This window comes from Danaus plexippus, chromosome 20 (assembly GCF_018135715.1).
Source record: "Danaus plexippus chromosome 20, MEX_DaPlex, whole genome shotgun sequence".
Taxonomy (NCBI): Eukaryota; Metazoa; Arthropoda; class Insecta; order Lepidoptera; family Nymphalidae; genus Danaus; species Danaus plexippus.
The window spans coordinates 439,904-459,332 of NC_083550.1; the positions used below are offsets into that span (position 1 = coordinate 439,904).

Below are 19,429 nucleotides of genomic sequence, written 5' to 3' on the forward strand. Positions count from 1 at the left end.
TTTACTTTCAAACAATCAAGAGGCCCCCAGAAGTGGGCTTCCAGTGAATATTCTTTTAAATTATTTCTTTCGTTTTCTGTTGCTGACGTCAACATCACGGGACCAATTTCTTTTTAATTTGCTTTTATTTGTATTTTAAGGACTGAATTAAGTAATTCATCGATTTACTTACTTTTTGCTTCATTTTGGTACTGTTTAATATGTTACTATTTAAACAATAATCTCACAAATATTTAATATTTAAACTTGTTAGCAGTAGATTTGACAAAAAAAAAATTAAGATCATATCTTTATGAGGAAGGAGATGAGAAAAAATATGGTGTGACGCTATAATTTAAAGAAGTTCATACATTTTGTTAGTTTATAGGACGGTATGCTTACCAAAACTTTGTATTGTCACACTACACGTGCGAAGAGTTTCAATTTTTCATTCATGAAACTTCGCACATTACAGTATGTACGTAGAACGTATTAGATGAAAAACGCTTTGCATGTAGTTTAACGATGTAAACTCTTAGAAGCATACAGATTATAACTGTAAACTATTGATAGATTAAGTTTAATATGCGCTGACACAAACAAACACATGTACGAATTCAATTAAAATAAATAGCCGTTGATTGATAGGATAAAATCACAGTACTGTCTGTTTGTAACGAGATAAAATAATGTAACCAGGTATTATAATGATATAGAAGATTAAAAGATTAGCCTAAATAAGTTACTAGATTGTGCACTTAATACTTATGATTAAACAGAGAAACATATTGTACAAACTGGTATGTCTAATTCTTGACCTACTCTTACGTTTCCACAATAATAAAACTGAAAGGGTACACATATAAATATACACGTACAAACGTGAATATTAGGCAATTTTTTTGTAACAACCACAGCCTTTTAGATGTTGTGTCGGTGGAATAGTGTTCGCTGTTAGATGCGGTGTGTCCATATTGCAATGTTTTAAAACTGGTGTCGCAAATATCATTAGCGTATCTACATTCCAACCAGATATCGGAACACTATAATCATAATAATTTATAAAACATACAGCTATTGCTTTTATGTCAATATGAATAAAAAGCGAAATGCCATGACCTTAACCTTTGTGTGCACTTTCAATACAATATAAGACAATATTTACTGTTAAAACTTTGTCATAACCTATCCAATTTACCGTCTTACAGCTTCGTTAAGATCAAGTTTTTTGGCAGAGTGGGTGAAAACTACAACTAGCAAAAACTACAACGGTTCAACTTTCATATTATTCTATTATCGTACCTATATATTCGCAATACAAGTCATAAAGGCTGCAAGAATTCGGCTGCTAAAAGGCTGCCATAGATAAGAAATGTTATAAAGGATGTGCTTGACGTTAATGGACAGTTGAAATATGTTTAGCTTGCAGTCAAATCTTGTATTTTAGAAGTTACGACATTAAAATTTAACGAGATTGAAATCGTAAAACAATGGAGGAAATAAATATACCTATATAATATAAAGTATTGCGAATAGGGTAATCGAGATAATGTGTGCATGCTTAGAACTTATCTGCATAGGAAATGCTAAATAAACATTAAAGATTCAATTTCATTACTATTTTTTATGATGGGTACAGTTCGTCGGAGTGTATCCGACATTAAATATCAATAAGGTACTTGTTAACAAATACTTTGTCACGTTTTTAGTATATTTCACTTTTTGAGTGAATCATTACAAAATTTTGCACGCCTCTAACGAGTTTCGCTCGTATTAGACTTGGAATTCAAGTAACGGTTGTTTCCTAAGATGTTATTTGCTTATATTTTTATGCTTACGAACAGTTGTTATTTATTGAACGTTTTTTTAAATCATTCTCGCTATTATTGTGAGCTCGTTACTCGGACAACCATTGTCAATGGCTTGGGACACATTAAGGTTTTAAATGTATATTTCTTTCCTTCCTTATAAAATTATGAAACAAATTTCAACAAACTTGGGTAACGGAATCATGAATATCCCCAATTCCTTGGAAGACATGGAATTACGCCTCAACTATATATAATGATTGGTGTGTTTTCCTCGGTAATAAAACCAATGATATAATTGCATCGATCGACTCCAATGTCAGCGATGACACACGACATGCCCGTGTTATGTAACCGGACATTCACCGGTGACATGTGGCTGTCTATTTTCGTCAAGATCTTCCTCATATATTCCTACAACATATATCCTTTTCAGATTCCCCCGAGTTCGTGTTTTGCTAACTTTAACATTATACGCAAAGTGTCATTTGTTTCTATCAGAACGTTTATTACCGAACGGGTTCAAATGTTTATATATAAATTATTCTCAAACATAAAATGTTCTATCGACTATTCGAACTATATTGTAACAATGATTTATTCCTTGTGGCTGATAATTTTATTACATTTTCTTATGTTTGGGTAAGAGTGTAGCAGTACATACGTGGAGCTAGTCAGGTGAGATGATTATATCAGTTGAGGGCAAACAGATAAACCTGAATAACGTTTTTATTAGCTCAGAGCGTCGCTATCACAACGACGATGGACGCCTGATAGCTTATCAATCTCATCGCCTTTTTGTGCATTAGGCAAACATTTTTAATATTTAATACACCTGTAATAAAGTATCTATTTGCTCGAATGTTTTTTCGGTGTAAAACAGGTCAATTTATGACGATGAGTTAACCAATATAGCAATTTCCATCTGTAATAAAATACTAACAATAAGGTAACCGAGTGACCCGAGCTTTTATACAGTTTGTTGCTTCGACAGTGTAATATTCTTCAACGGTCTACTTCTCAGTCAACTGTTTGTCACAATTGACATCTGACCGCATCAAATCGACCCAGTTATCCTAATTGAAATTTGATTTATCTCCAACATAGTGGCTCTTAAACCATAAACATATTTATTTAAAGATTTAATAGATCTCCCTCTGCGCTACCACATTCCATATATTTTACACTGTACTACCAAATCATAAACCAATCTAATAGCGGTAGTTTAAGCTGCTATTAAATAAAATTATGGTTACTTCAAACAGGTAGCTATCTATCGCTCTTACCAAATAACACCGGCCATAAACAACAATTACTCTAATAGATATAATATTGATTGGCTTCAATAAAGAACTCGATACCGCTTTGATTGATCTGTATTACATACTACACAGAAGCCATTTTAAAGCAATGCCGCCACACCTAAAGGCTAGTAGTGGAAGGCAAAGGTCGACTCTAAAAGATGTTAATAATTGAATGAAACAATTGTAAGGTTTAGGAAAATGGTTTTAGTGTTGATATATATTAAAAAAATATCAGTCAGTAAACGGATAAAGATGTGTACAGAGCACTTAAACAAACTTTTATATCGTATACTTCATAACTTTATTTTATATAAACCTTAATATAAAGAAAGCCATTGGCTAAATGTATATACAATATTCAACGAAATATATAAACTAAATTATTTTTAGCTTCATATCTGTTGAGTGTTCCACTTCATATTGTACGTAATAAAAATAGTGAAATATTGATTTAATGATCTTAATCAGGATATTAGGGTGTTCTATACAGCTACTCTTTATCGCGTTTTACCAGCGTCCAAACATAAATAGACGCTCACAACTCCTGCTAGCCTACAAGTGAAATAACGATTGAGGTTAACTAAAAATTTCACTTTTTTTTATTGAAGATGTATTATTTGCATAATGTTGCTTACACGTTATTCTTCACAGTGTATACATTTTTAACATATTCATCGCACATCGCTCGTCGTAATCGTGTCGGCCGTTCAAAGTTACGCTCCCGGTGTAGGGTGACACATGCGATTCATTTTAATTATTTTATGGATTGCTTCTTAAAATTATGTATTTTATATGTAGCGAGCCTGATACATATGAGTTTGTTACGATAACATAACGGAATAAAATAGCTATTGAACTTAGACTCGCAAAATATATGTATGTTATGTATTAGTAAGTATTTTGTAAGGTTTCAGACTTATCACATTTGGAACACAAATATCACACGCCCCTGCTATGGATCGATTTATAAGAATATATTGTTTCCAGGTGATGTCAACCCTGTCCGACCTCGATAGCCACGTGCGAGCCGAGGGAATTAGAGGCCTATGCAAAGTATCAGTTTAGAAAGCTGGAATTTATCGTCTGTGTGGGCTGTGCCTTAATTGGAACAATGTTCGCTAAAAACGTCCTGATTTATAATTACAATATGTAGTATAACATGAGAAATTTATTTTGAAATATTTGTGTACCACAACATTGTACCGTTCCGTGAATTGTCTCTTTAATGCACCACTTCCAATGCATTACAATATTCACTTTTCATAACATGGCAATACATTAACCATGGGACAATCATTTTTTTTTAACAATTAAATCATAATAGCAAGGTATATGAAGTAGTGGGCAAGCTGATATTCTTTCACTAATGAAGTGGTAGTGTTTTTAATTGAAATCGTGACAATTTCTAAATAATTATTTTCTGATTCAATGAACTTTATCAGAATAAGTTCTCGATTGATTTCTTTGGAAGTAAGCAAAATATTTACTAAAGTTACAGGCTGTGATTGGTCGTTAGACAGCGAAAGTCTAAAACTAAGAGGTCGCCGGCCATTGACAGGCGTCATGGTCGGTGATCAGCGCAGACTCCGTAACAGAGCTGCACTGAGGACGAGATTCATTTAGGGTTCCCTGGGTTACGTAACCAATTAAATTCTTATACCATTCACATAAAAGTATGTTTCCAGATTTAAAGATCGTATATTTGGATTACGTTCTGAAATTTAATGCCTCGTTTCGGCCATTCTACTAACCGCGGTAACGGGAAGATGAGAGCATGTGTCAGTGATTTAGTCTTGTTATTAGAAGATAACTTTAATTACTTAACGATGATGATCATTTCAAATTTCTCGCATATTACTATGGATACACCCAGAACACACGAACTGTATTTTGCTGTTTTAAATGAAAGTATTAACCAAATCATTCCGAATGTGTGTGACCCGAGAAAATATCAGAAAATATTTATTGTATTGCTAAAATGAGAATAAGACAGTGTCTTATATTTATAAACTAACAAGGGACATTGTGAAAAACTTTAACTGTTAGAAGTGATTCAATGTTTTGGCAATAGATCATTGAATTTGTTTTAATATTTTTACGAGTAAGCGAAGTGTTTTTAATTTTTTTATTCAGAATTATTAAAATAAAATTTGAAAAATTAAAAATAAACATTTACTTATATACCATAGCGAGAATTAGTTCCCAACAACATAATGAAGATCATATACACGTATTAAATGACATACCTAGTCAGATGGGGGTCATTGACCCGCTCTGCTATTCAAATATATAATTCGATGTAAACAAAGAGTAAAGCCAAACGCATCTGTTTACATTTCCGTTTGTATATTTAATTCAAATGATGAATGAACCTGAATGTTGTTTACATTATAGTTATTTACATTTTAAAGGAACAATAATAATTTACATAGGGATTTGAATACGGGAGCAGTTGTTTTGTAGTCACGGGAGAAAACCGTCACTAGCTACTGCGATTAGGCTCGAAATATAGATATAGTACATTAACGCTTTCAAAAAAAGGCTTAATTACCTATTAAGTAATCACTAGAATAAAACGGTGTAGGTAATAAAATTTTCTTTGAAAAATGTTACTAAATTAAATGAGGTACAAATTAATTAAAATGTTTGTGGAATGTATTAACATATAATTTGGATAGAGTAATTGGAAAGATATTTATTCATTATTTTATTAGAAAGTGTAATAATAATTGTATATACCTATATGTAGATATTTTCATACCTAAATGTAAGATCAGTTAACATATTTTTTTGGTAAAAATCCACTAAGTAATTTACTTTATCGTTCAAAACATCGTTCAGATCTTAAGTCAGTAACGCATTTACCACTTTATGGGCATCTAAAATTTTAACGACTCTACTTGATTTCGACACAACGTTGATAACTGAATGGATTTTAATATATAGAAAAACGATCCCAAATCTGTTATATATAGATTCTGATTTCCTGTATCCTAATATAAATCTGCTCATCAATCTGTGCTTGTGGATTCAGCATTGTGTTTTATTGTGTTATATTTTAAACTACATTGAGACAATAAGAATATTTTTTAGAAGACATTAATAGAATTTAATAACGCGATTAGATAATTTTGTGGATTTTATTATTATTTTTAAAATACAGTTTTAGTAATTTATAGTTTGATGCTAAATCGTATAAAGAGAAACCAGATTTATGTTGAAGGCAGTTTTTATGGAAATTTAATATAAGCAACACGAAGCTTTACTAAAATAAAATAAAAATCTTATAGTTTGAGACTCATACCTCTTAATTTTATGGAAAAAAAATAATTTTAAAGTAATTTTACTATTTCCTTTTATGGTGTTTGTTGTGGCATCTAACTATACACAAAATTTTGTATATAGTTTTTAGATAGTAATTAATGTTGTTTTTTTTATTTTCAGTAAGTAATGAATTCAAGTAAACACGCTAGACATTGCCTCACCGTAACAAATGATACAAGCTGGCAACCCTAACAGCCGCCAGATGTTTGCTTGAAGATGTATCGGTGAAGTAAGCCATACGGTGGATACAGATTTAGACGACGAAATAAACTTTCAAGGTCATTGATCTGGCTGCAGTTAAAATAATCGGACTTCATTCTGTTTACGGATATTGTATGTCTAACCGGTGGATGGTTTATGCAAATAGGCTTAATGACATTGATCATCGCCTTCAGCGAAATATATCCATTTTATTATACATTTCGGTTCCGGCACCGAAAATATTGTGAAAATGCATTTGTTTCTTTATAATACACTACTCAGATTGATCTCGGAAAAAATTTAATATCCTGTCTCTTCCTAACTCTTGAATTATGGAAATATTAAAAAAAAATACAAGGATATTACAACTTGGACAAAAAATAGTAATTTTTTTTGTCCGTAAACCGAAACTGGATGTTAAGAACCTGTGTTTCATAATAACAACTAATATTACACTTTCAATAAGAAAAAAATATAAATTGTAAACGAAAACTGTCCACGAAAGAATATAGAAGAAAATACGGGAGAATAAGCATTCATATAACATTGATTCATCTCAAACAAACAGCATCCTAGCTGGTTGGCATCGACGGAAAATTTATAAAGAATAAGACCGAAACATATGTAGTCTAGCGTTTTGATTCACACAGAAAATAGGTCAAGTGTGACACGCTTGAATATAACATGAGAACTCAGAACATTGTTTACGGCGGACCTGAACCGTATTTGTATGAAAATGTATTTTATTAGATTATACCTAAACATTCATTAAGTATGCGAGTTTATTTTCAACTGTTTTTTGTTCCATTATATATAAGGAATTAAATAATATGCCTTCACCAGTAAGCGTACATATGTAAAGATATTTTATATATTTTTTTGACACGCCACAATAGATTGAACAGAAAATAGAACGAGGTAGAAAATCAATTTACAACGCGTAATTGAATTGTCTAATGTCTTTTCGAAACATAATGGTGTAAAGAAAACAAAGTAACAGGAGCACAAGTAAAAACCCTGTTATCTGAGGTCCAATTTGAATAGACTGTATATTATTACATACCTACTGTACAGTTAGCTTAATACAATTAGAAATGTCACGTCTACAAGTCGGATGGCCGATTCAGCTCAATACAGATATCTCATGAAGGGTTACTGGGACCGTTCAAATCGGTATATTTAAGAGTACAGTTACTGGCATACTTGACGGCTATAAACGTTGATGAAGACGTAACATTTTATGGACGTCTTTTGTTAAACGACTCGGACTGTGGACTATATTACACAATAAATATTACGCGATACAGTAACTAAAGTCGTATAACTTTATATTTATAGCCGAATATGAGCATTAAAATAGGAGAAGGTATCCATCTACCACTTTCGTAGGTAGTTTAAAAATATCTTCAACGAAAACCGTATACGATTCCCGGTACACGAATGCCGTATTTCATGTTTTATTTACACTACAAAGCAATGCCCGATACGTTTCAGAGCGATTCGCAAGGTCGTTTTGCCGTTTCTACCTTTAGGAGCTGGTGCAAGTCATAATATAACAAGTTTTTTGTGAAATTTAATATTCACACTCACTAAAAGAACAAACTATAAATGACTTTTTATGCTATTAAAATGATCGTTTACTTTCGTATTACTTGAGAGTGTTTAAGTTTTTAAAATAGAAAGTCTCGCTTTCTATTGAAGGTAATTCATGTGCAAAGAAAACTTAATTTTCAAAACAATAGTATTGTTTTATTACATTCCAAGTAGAAGCAGACTTCGCAGTCAGGACGTACAAATCTCATGGTCTGGAGGTGGAGTGACATATCCTAGTAATGGCCGACCTTGTGAACTAGTAAATAGCTCTTAGACTTATCTCGACACTACCCAGAGCCTAAGCTCCATCTAAATGGGAGCTGTAACTAGCGTCACACCTTCAGATATCATCTTTATTAATGTTGGCCGTTTCCGTATACTGTTAGCGGCCATTAAAATATAAAGATGTTCAGACGGTGAGAGATTCATCTACCAACTATATAACAATTTGTTAGTTGCCAGCTCTTAGCTCCACTTCTTTATCATTAATCGTACCATTTTAATATATTAGAGTGGTCATTGTGATATATTGTTGCATTACATTTCAGAAGTTCCATTACAACTAGTTCATACGTAGCCATTTATTACGTCTGTATGTATACTTAGAATCAATTAACTACGTTCATGTACTATGTTACATTACTATCAAATAAATATTTGTACATCAGTACAATGCATTATTTTTTCGTCCTACTTTTTTCCTCTTTTCCCTCATGAAAATCTATTTGATGTATGGAAATAATCGGACAACCAAATATAGGAATATTATTATTTTTAATTCTCCTCCCATTAGACCCGTTTACAGCAAAATATTAAATAATTGTAGCTTCATGTTAAATCAAATTACGACGTGTAATATTTGAAGTAAAGGTTCAAGTTTGAGTTCCGAGTTACCGTTCCAATAACGGTGCAGTGTGTGGACCATAATTAGTAAAATTATTCGTCTCTCGATAATTTTCGAGGGTACCGGTAATGGTATTGTTGGAAGATGCTATTATTTTACGGCTTTGCTTTCTTTTAAAGTGAAGGGAATAAAACATTAACCTTCATTTAAATCTAGATAGAGCACGAGTGACTGGAGTCATGGGTTGTAATGGTATCAGAGGTAAATGAATCGTCATGTGAAGTTCTGTCCCCGGGAGAGCGCACCGTTAGCCCGGTATTTGGGTCGTGGAGCTGAACAGTATGCCACGAGACTTGATGTTATTTATATCAATTAACAGCACGTAGTTGTATCATTTTTATTATTGTCGTACTGACTGTGTTTCATGACACTTACATTCATTGTTATGCGATTTGTATGAAACCGAACGAGGCGATCGATTGAACGAACTTTTGTGAAATTGGCTGTTGCTCTGTTTAAGAATGTGCATACAAAAATTCAAAACTAAAAATTATATGTACTTTATAACAAAGATAGATAGAAAGAAAACGTTTTAATACAACGTATCAATCTCACACGTCGAAGCAACATTTGTAATTCAATGATACTTATTATATAAGGAATTGTGTAACTGATGTAAACTGGGCTAGCACATGAAATCTTATTACGCACTAATAACAATACTACATAGCGTACTGTGATATGTTTTACAGAAAAAAATCAACAAAACAATTCAGTACATACAACCAAACGCATTCCATAGGTATAGGAATTTCACTATAAAGCTCAGGGAAGAACTGTGTAACTTAATATTATAATAGTGATGCATTATATAAGCAAACCGTATATGATTCACGATCAATATTCTATAAAACTACCACAGCGATATACCTGTTTGATGGTATTTACGAGGTGTACCAAAATCGAGGACGTCACGTACGTGACAAATGTTAGTCTGTGATGGAATGTCAGTTTTGTCAGTTACACGATGTTCAATGAGAGTCATAAAACGACCTGGTTAAACAAACAAAGCTCCAGCAGGTACCTGCTGATGTGATGAATGGTACGTTGACGACAGATTTTAATACATACCGTTGAACATTAATCTTCAAAGCTGCTCATACCTGGAAATATAATGATGCCTTTATATTACACACAAAACAACAGATATTATATATACACATTTAAAATAACTGAAAAGATAATAAATGAATGAACTCTTTTTAAATTGTATCGTAAGCCTAATTCAATTCAGTTTCGTTTGTGATATGAATTAATTTAACTCTTTTCTGAATTTGATAAAATTAAAAAAAAAACTGTTTGAAATCCTAAGAGGCTTAAAGTAATTTAATAGCTAATATTTACTTTTTATAATTATATGTATGTACATACGCAAACATTTCCGTTGTCAAAGTATCTTTTATTTGTGTAAAAATTCCTTATAATTTTGAATACATCGGAAATTTTTAATTCGCACATCCACTGTAAGGCGTTAAATTAATGCGTTGATCTAAGCAAATAATTTGCATATTAACATTGCCTTAATGTTATAATAAATATTATAACGAGTGTGGACGGGAAGCGTCAGTGGGTCAGTCGCGTCTCAAATAATTAGCAAGGCATAACGAACAACGGTAAAAATGTTTATGGGAACTGTATCGGTGCTTTTTTTAGTGTAACACTTAAAAATTAACAAAGTGAGCAGCGTGTAACTCGAGTCTTATAATATGTTTTATAAGTATGAATGTTTAAAGATTAATTTTTTTAAGCACTACAATACATTAGACAGTAAAATATAAATTGTTTGAACTACCTTATATAGTAACATAAGAGGTATGCGAGATCAACATTTAGCAGTCAGATGTCACTGAAGCCCTAACACGTGGTGTCGCGTAACACGGACTGAATCGCCGGCTTTATTCCATTAGTCTAAATAGGATTATTAGTAATCTTGTAACGTTCCCGAACGTCATCCGACCTCGAACCTTGAACCGTCTTAAGCCGGAGAGCATACAAAGCCGTTTACTGAAAGAATTATCGCTATTCAGAAGACAGTTATCCGGTGAACGAACACAATACCGAGCAATACGAAAACATATCTGTTTAGACTTAACACAAATCACAACAAATATACATCCAAGTTTATAAATTAGAGAATGCTTGGATTATACATCATCCGTTTGATAGAATCGTTAATACACATCGTTAGTGATGTATTATTCGCAATATAATAAGACAAATGTTAGAACGTCCTAACAGCGGTCGATTTTTTCCCGTCACTTTGATGGAATGAGACGTGGTTCGTAACCACCAAACAAATGAGTCCGGTAGCGTTGACGAATGAAGTCATAATTTTCAAGTACATTCCGATATTATGCATGCAAATTTCATACTTAACGAAATAGGTTACGGTCTCCATTTTCACGATACGTTGCATATAAAAACGATAAGTTATTCTTACTCAACATGTGAAATAGAAAATGGGAATGAAAAAATGTGATTTGTAGAAATATACGATATTCTTGTATAAAATCCTAAGACTTCGAATGCGTCAAATATTTACTTATCTATATAAGAATTTCGCATATGTATACATAAAGATTAACCTGAATATTTTTCAATGCAAACATTTACAATTTAAACCGTTAACTGCAAATTATTTATAAGTAGCTGTTAAGACGTCGCGATGTTTGTTAGCTATGTACGGAGCCAGAGGAATATAATAGTCGTGTTCGCTCATGATGACCCTCAAGTAGGAAGTGGGTCGATGCGACGTCCGCGAGTCCCACAACCTACTAGATGCGTTCCAGCTTCTGTTAGACCAATTACGAGATGCGACAAAAAGTTGTGCAACGATGTAAGCCAGTGGGCTCGCAGAGGAAAAACATAATGAGCGTAGGTTCAACTGATGACTGGATGTGGGTTTGTTGTGACCTCTAGCTATGTATCATCGATCGATTAGGAACAATTACACTGTATCGGTGATTAATAACAGATACAGAACAATTCTAGATGCTAACACATACTATACATGTTGTGTTCACAACATTCGAAATTGATTTTATATTGTAACAATTGTATTGTACACTTTCATAAACACTTCGTCAGCATTAATAGTAAGCACATAAAAAGTAAAGGTCTGTGAGCACGCGTCGGAGTGGGTCAATCGGCGAGACGAATTGTATCACACGAACGACAATACAAGCTTTATCGAACTGTTAGCGGATTAATAGGTGACAGGCGGAGGAGATAGGCCTGCGACATACATTAGAATATTTGTATAGACTGGCAACCTACTCTCGCTGGTTATTTCTCGAACTCATAGTTGTATGTAAAATATTATGTTTATATTCATATGTTTCAAACAATGCTTTGAATAAGTTTATGGAGCGATAGTCATCTGAAACGCGAAGTATTCAAAATATCGTCGAAAAGCTCTGCTCTCTGAGCACGATAGAGATCTGACCTCTAAAACTACAGTCAAGGACATCTGGTATAAAATAATAACAGCCGAGTAAGTTCGTGCATTGCTTTGGCAATACATATTAACTGTATACGAAAGAGATCGCATTAATTTAAATGTATGACTGATGCAAATAAAAGTAAGTCGAATTAAGGAGTTATGGTTGTTTGTCATGACATTTAGTTGTTTTGGATTCGGGTGTGATTGATGGAAGTGTACCGGCTATTGGGATCAATGACAGTGCTATTCGGTTCTACACACAATATGTACCGTTAGTTATAATTAATAACTCGTATTATTCAGCTGTACATCGTTAGCGGATTAATAAATTTTTTTCAAAGATTTTTTCAAAAGACATTTTTTTTTCAAGTTCAGTGTTATGGTTATAATTGTTGTAAAAGGTTGTAATTCTTAACACTTCCTGTTTTCGATTAATGTTATCTGATCATTAATTTCGGACATGATTTAATCTCACTTCCACGAATGTTAATAACTCTGACATTTTAGTATTCGAAGAAGGATTACTCCAGATTTGTGAACCTCTCACTGTCACAGCGCTACGTTAAATATCAACGATTATTGACAATTGATAAGGACGTAGTTTCGTTTTAATTGAAATATGCATCATATAATATTGTAACAGGATATGTTCCCACAGCTTTTAACTTATTAAATCCTCAATAAGCAGCTGATGTTTCTTCACCGCTGGCACGAGGATCGATCAATCAATCAGCTATTCAAACGGAATCTTGATAATGTAGATGAGTAACTTTCCTCATTTTATTAGTCGTATAATGACTTCCTTGACCTTTAGCTCCAGCTGTAAAAGGAAATAATGTGATTGCATAAATCTCGGTGACAGGACGCGACACTAACCGGTCAGCCTTTATACTCATCGAATTCCAATACATTTAATAGCCGTTTTAATAATTTATAACATACAAACTATTTACCTATTAAAATACTTAAACAAAGAAACGTTAATATTTATACAATCACTATGTAAATATGTATGGACTTTTATTATATAGTATATGGAGTGTAGGTGCACAAGACTTGTAATTAATAAAAAAAAAACTATGAGATCTTTGGACTGGAACTATTTAGCAAACAAATAGGAATATGAGATTTGGCGATGATGATACCAAGATCTTCCTTCAAATATAATAAGAGTCAAAAGAATATACAAAATGAAACCATAACTAATAAACATTTCAGTCAGGATTCAAGTAGTTTATACTTTAGCTAATAGAATGTTTGTTTCTTTGTTTCAAACCTGAGCCCCTTCTGTAAGATTACCACAAGTTACCACCGTCACACTACATACGGACCGTGAATAGTTTTTCATTCATCAATGATCGCACATTTTATTGAATTGATTGTATCAGACAAGAAAAACGTTTCGTATGTAGTGTGACGATGCTAACTTGAACTATGCTTACTGCATCTTTCAGTGATCGGAAACTATACCAAAAAATGAGTGTGGAACAAACAAACTTCTTGTGGATACCAGATATATTGAATTACCTAAGTTTATATTATTAGTTTCCGACTTCGTCATTGAATGACATTGCTCGTTCTACAATTAATTACATTTTTCAATAAATGACATCATCAAACCTGACTCGAGTTTATATTATTTTAACAGATTAAATAAAATATCATTAAGATTTTCTGTTTGTATATTGTACACATATTTAGGTCGTATTTAGATTATATATATTAACTGTTCTGGAAGTTTTTCACATTCACCTAGTAAAGTAAAATGAAAGGAGAATTAAAAGTTGTTCATTGAGATGATGCAACCGATACTCTGAATTGTAATTCAATAGATAGGATAAAACCTGAGACGGAGTGAAATCAGTGTTAAATTATGAGAAAGCAGTTCATATTAGCATGCCTATAGAGTGTGGTGCATGGCGCCGACTCTGCTCTAATAGTGAACGCTATGTTTGAGGTTTGACAGCCGTCAGGTTACTTTTTACGCGTGTCAAACCACAGATAAATGAGCAAGATTTTTTATGAAAATTAAAGCAGTTTACTGACAACAGTTTCCTATTAAATGGCAGTTTGTATTTTGACGATCTCGACGATTTTTATTTATTTTCTGACAATAGCCAATTTTATTACTGGATGTAATTAGTCGGTTGCGATTAAAGACATTCATTACTCAAAAACGTTTTCTTTAAGTTATTTTAATTAAAGTACAAATATAACTATAATATAAAGAATTATTAAAGAGGCAGAGCCCATTCTTAATAGCATTTTTATTTTTAACACAATATGACCAATTTCAACAATGAATTGGGAGTTATTTGGCAACTTCTCTCGTTGACACTGAACTTGAGACCAATATTACGTGGGTTTACATACCTAAGACTAAAATTAAAGCTTTGTTATATTTCAATCGGCTCAAAGCTTTGTACCCTATTTCAATGCGTAAAATCAATGCATTAAAGATAAACGCTTGCTTTGTTCGCTAGGAACGGTTTAGAAATTATGATTCTGAAAAATGTATAAATTATAGCATACACACCTAGTGTAACGAAGAGGACCATACAAATAATACTTAGAGGAATCAATGCTTGCGACGCGTTGGACCTGACACATGTATGTAGTTGAGCTGTTATATGTATACAGCGACTGGTGGTCAATATTGTCTTTTCATAACAAATAATGAAAACAGATTAACGCCTATAACAACTATTTCCATAATTTTAACTTTATGTACTGTGCATGTAAAAATCTAATCAAATAGTACTATTGATTGACGTTTGTCATTTTGACAGCTTCCGTATAAATGTACCGGCGAAGGTCACCGACGTCAGTTCCCGTGTCTATATTTAGGAGCAATTGAGTCGAGATACAGAATTTCATATAACATTTAAATGTCAAGATTCCTCTGGCTTTTGCAATACGCTTTCAATTCTTTATCGTTATATATAAAGTATAAAGATATATCTGAAATGGTAATATGTTATATTAAAAGATTTGAAAAAATATTACAATCAATACAATGAAAGCAACATCTAACTTGAGAGCAGCTCAATCCTCTTTGCTAACTCAACCATTGCGTTCGAACAGAAAACCTAATAAAACCGAGATCTATTTGAAAATTAACTTTAAAGCCAGACGGAGCTTGTACAGTCTTTTTTAATTTGTAATAAGCTCGCCCACTGTAATAGTCAGCGTTTTTAATATTCATAGCCTCATGTGCAGACGATAACTCCATAAAGAGTGTTCAACGATGCAACGTTGCATTATTATGCATGCAGCGAGTGAATGTCCTTGCATGCATGCTTTGTCACCTTGTGAGACATTATGTTGGTATTTTTATAGTCATCATCTCTCTTCCTTAAATTATGAATACAAATTAAAATTAACAAAACCAGATTTTAAATCATTTAAATAATTATATTGTATTACATTTAGGATCATAAATATTTTTTAGTTTTTGGCATTTGCAGTTTTCTAACTATCGATAGTCTATAAGTAGTGGGCCTTAGCTATTTTATGATTTTACAAAAAAACTAACTCGTCTATATATATATAAACTCATGGACTATAATAAAGTATACTTTTAGATTTACATTTTTAATATACACCCTAGTGTCAGAACTACCAAAGATCCTCTTCCCGGAATTGAATTGCAGTGACATTTATCGTAACGACCTTCTCATGACAGGCAAGAATCAACTTTATGTCTGTAAGTCTGGATTCCAGATCGGTTTGACATTGTAAGTTTTTCTGCAGCACTCGATATCCAGCTCTATTACAACTGAGATGGGTCTGTTTTTTATTACTAGAAGGTTTGAATGGGAACGTGCCTAACAGCTGTTTTGTCTGGAAGAGCTTTGTTTTATAATTTTCGTCGGCGCCAGGCAGAAAGGCTTCTGGCTCTTTGTGCTGCCTCTAGAGACGGGTCCTGAATAACCCTAGACTAAAGGGGGCTCGGTGTCGACTGAAGGAACTTAAAAACCTATTCCTCATTTACAAATGAAAAGCCTTGCGAGAATACTCCAAAAGGATGTATCATTTTTCATACGAATTCTCTTACTTTTAGTGCACTCGTGACGTCTGAAGTGTAAAGCTCAGTACTGTGGTTTTAATTAGTTACGTGATGTAAAACTAAATGTTGGTAGAGAATATAAAGGAAGCAACAAATAGAGCAATAACAACTATGCTATAACAGTTAATGTGAGAAAATGTAAACAATAGTAAGACAAGGAAGACATCGCGCTCATCACAGTCCGCCAGCGAGCTAATGACCACCGCCTAGCCGACCAGTTATCACAGAACTGTGTACGGAACCAAACATGCGAATATATATCATTTGAAAGGAATCCATTTATGAAATAGTATTAGGAAATTATAAAGATAAATTAAATTTATATCTCCTAGATTACGCTTTAATGAGAATACGAAAAAGTTTAGATGTGAAAAATTATTTGCTTAATGTAAACGCGTGTTTGAAATCGTTGTTAGATATTTGTTTTATTGGGGTCCAAGTCAATCTGGTCGTCGGCCACGCGAGCCGGTTGTTTTCTCTCATATGATTACTTTTTAACCTGAGAGACGTTCAGATGTAATTTGGGACAAAACTTTAGAAACGTCCGAGAGAATATTTCATTATAATAGCCGTAAAATGATTTACACGAATAAACATACACCGAACAGGAATTGTTTACACTGATTACTTGTAGGCTATATGACAAGGGCAGATCAAGATTTGGTACAGTTGACAAATGTAATAGGTATAAGACAGTCGTTAGTATTTATCTTAAATCTAGAACAGATCTGTGGTCAAGAGCGACAGGTGAAATATCTTAATAATGACGTAATGCGGGCGTTGATATTACAATATAGAAACGATATCTATAATCATATATATAATATCTGATTTTCCGTTTCAGGTGACATTCGGCTTAAACTCAAATAATAAGAATAAAAACCCTTACATTCTAAACTCGTGAATCATCTCATAAAAGACGGAAGACAATCGAATTTATTTTTGTCCCCCAATTCGGACGACTCACACTCGATGCAAGCTACATGCTATAAATAAGCGAATATAAATAATACAACACGATATATATAAAGAGTTTAATACATCGGCTATATGTCCGTTACAAACAAATAATATGTATTTTTTTAAATGCTTACCTTTATGTGCTGGATTAGTTTAAGCGTTTGTTATTTTTAACAAGAATACATATTATCAAGTAATACAAGTCTTAATTATAACAAATCATCATTATAGCTATCGCGTTGCCATCTACCTACTCAGTCTCAAGCCGGCGACCTTGCCATACCTCTCACTGCCATGTTAAGTATATTGTTTAAATGTTAATAATATAACTTAAATATAACAATCCATAAGTATTTCTCGTATTATCCTATATACTTGATATATTATTATCCATAGCTTTATAGGACGTATATATAAAATTTTAAATTTTATTCTGAGTTTAAAATTACGATAATGTTTTAATTTATATTATTCAATATACTTAAAAAGCAATTAAATTAATTATATGATTGCTTATATCCATAAAATTACTTTGTTATCATATCATGCACTATTAGTGTGTATAATATTATTGAGTAGTCGTACCTGCACGTAAACTTTTCAGTTAAAGATTATACACGTCTATATAAGTTTGTACTACGCACTGTGACTACAACATGGAAACTGTGAGGAACAAAGATTTCAATAACATTTCCTGTGTTTATTTCTCCAACACTGGGTTAGTATCAAAAAAATAAACATTTAATATTTAAATCTCTTCATTTTATACAAATTCATGTAAGTTTAAGAAACATCAACATTTGGCTCGTATTATATACCTTGTTTATATATGAAAGAACGCAGACGAAGTCGTGGACATCAGCTAGTTCTTACAAATTCAATTAATATCTACATAATACAAATAATTGTATAAAAACAAGTTAGCCTTGAATAATTTAAATAATTTACGATTTAAAAGGCACTATTAAAAATGTAACTGCAAGTACATGTTAAGTCTACATTAGCATGCTCAAAGATAAAACTGTGTTACATATTCAAAATGAATATGATTAAATGTAATTATTATGTATCAAGTAATTTATAAAGGCGGAAAGTAAACAGCATGCCTCCTTTTGAAGTCGGTTAGAAGTTCAAAAATACCTTTAAAATCTCCATATGTCTACGTAAAATCTAAAAACAGCCAGGAAGTGTAAGCCGTTAATTCGTTAGTAACATCTGTTCCTCTGTTAAACATAACACTGTTTACGTTGTAGAGTCGGCGGTGTAGTCTGAAACGTTTACAATATCAGCAGGCTACGAACTATTCAATGGAAACTATTTATATGTCCATACAGCATCTGGACCTGAATTATGAATGTCATAAAAAGTATATTGCTTGACTGTCATTCCACCCCTAGTAAGGTAGAAATGAAGTGGTAGGCGGTGAACCCCCCATCTCAGTATCAGCCTAATCACCCTTTTTTTTAAGGTGACCAAATTATACTTCGAAGGAAACACAGTCGCAGGCAAACTATTCCAATTCTTGGCTGTGCGTTCTGAAATATGATTACGCTCAATAAATTGAATTTTTTGTGGCTCTGTTTGTTTTTCTTGATGTTTAACAAAAAAATCGTTTAAAAACAAATTATAACAATCTATAGATAAATATTGATAAAGCTATTCTAGTCTATTTTATATGATTTATTTAAATTCAATTTTATTTTATATTAACTCTGAATTGCAATACGAAGCGCTGGTGGAATTGTTTAGGTAACAAAACACGAAGGGCGTCACGGCCCGCTACAGATTGCATGTATCAATTTCCGTTTGACCTAAACTTGCGACCAAACTGTCTCCACATGTACT

The 19,429-nt window shown here is 32.6% G+C and overlaps 1 protein-coding gene across 4 annotated transcripts in view; it reads right to left on the reverse strand.

The window, feature by feature from the left end:
• The window catches only part of LOC116773834 (myosin-2 heavy chain), a 69,701-nt gene that overhangs the window by 41,238 nt on the left and 9,034 nt on the right, over positions 1-19,429 (reverse strand). For 3 of the 4 annotated variants that reach the window (XR_009753057.1, XM_061523904.1, XM_032666352.2), the window contains exon 2: positions 10,185-10,216. The exons of the other annotated variant lie outside the window; for it this stretch is intronic. The gene's annotated coding sequence lies outside the window, so the exon portion shown is untranslated. The remainder of the gene's footprint in view (positions 1-10,184; positions 10,217-19,429) is intronic. 4 annotated transcript variants of the gene reach the window in all.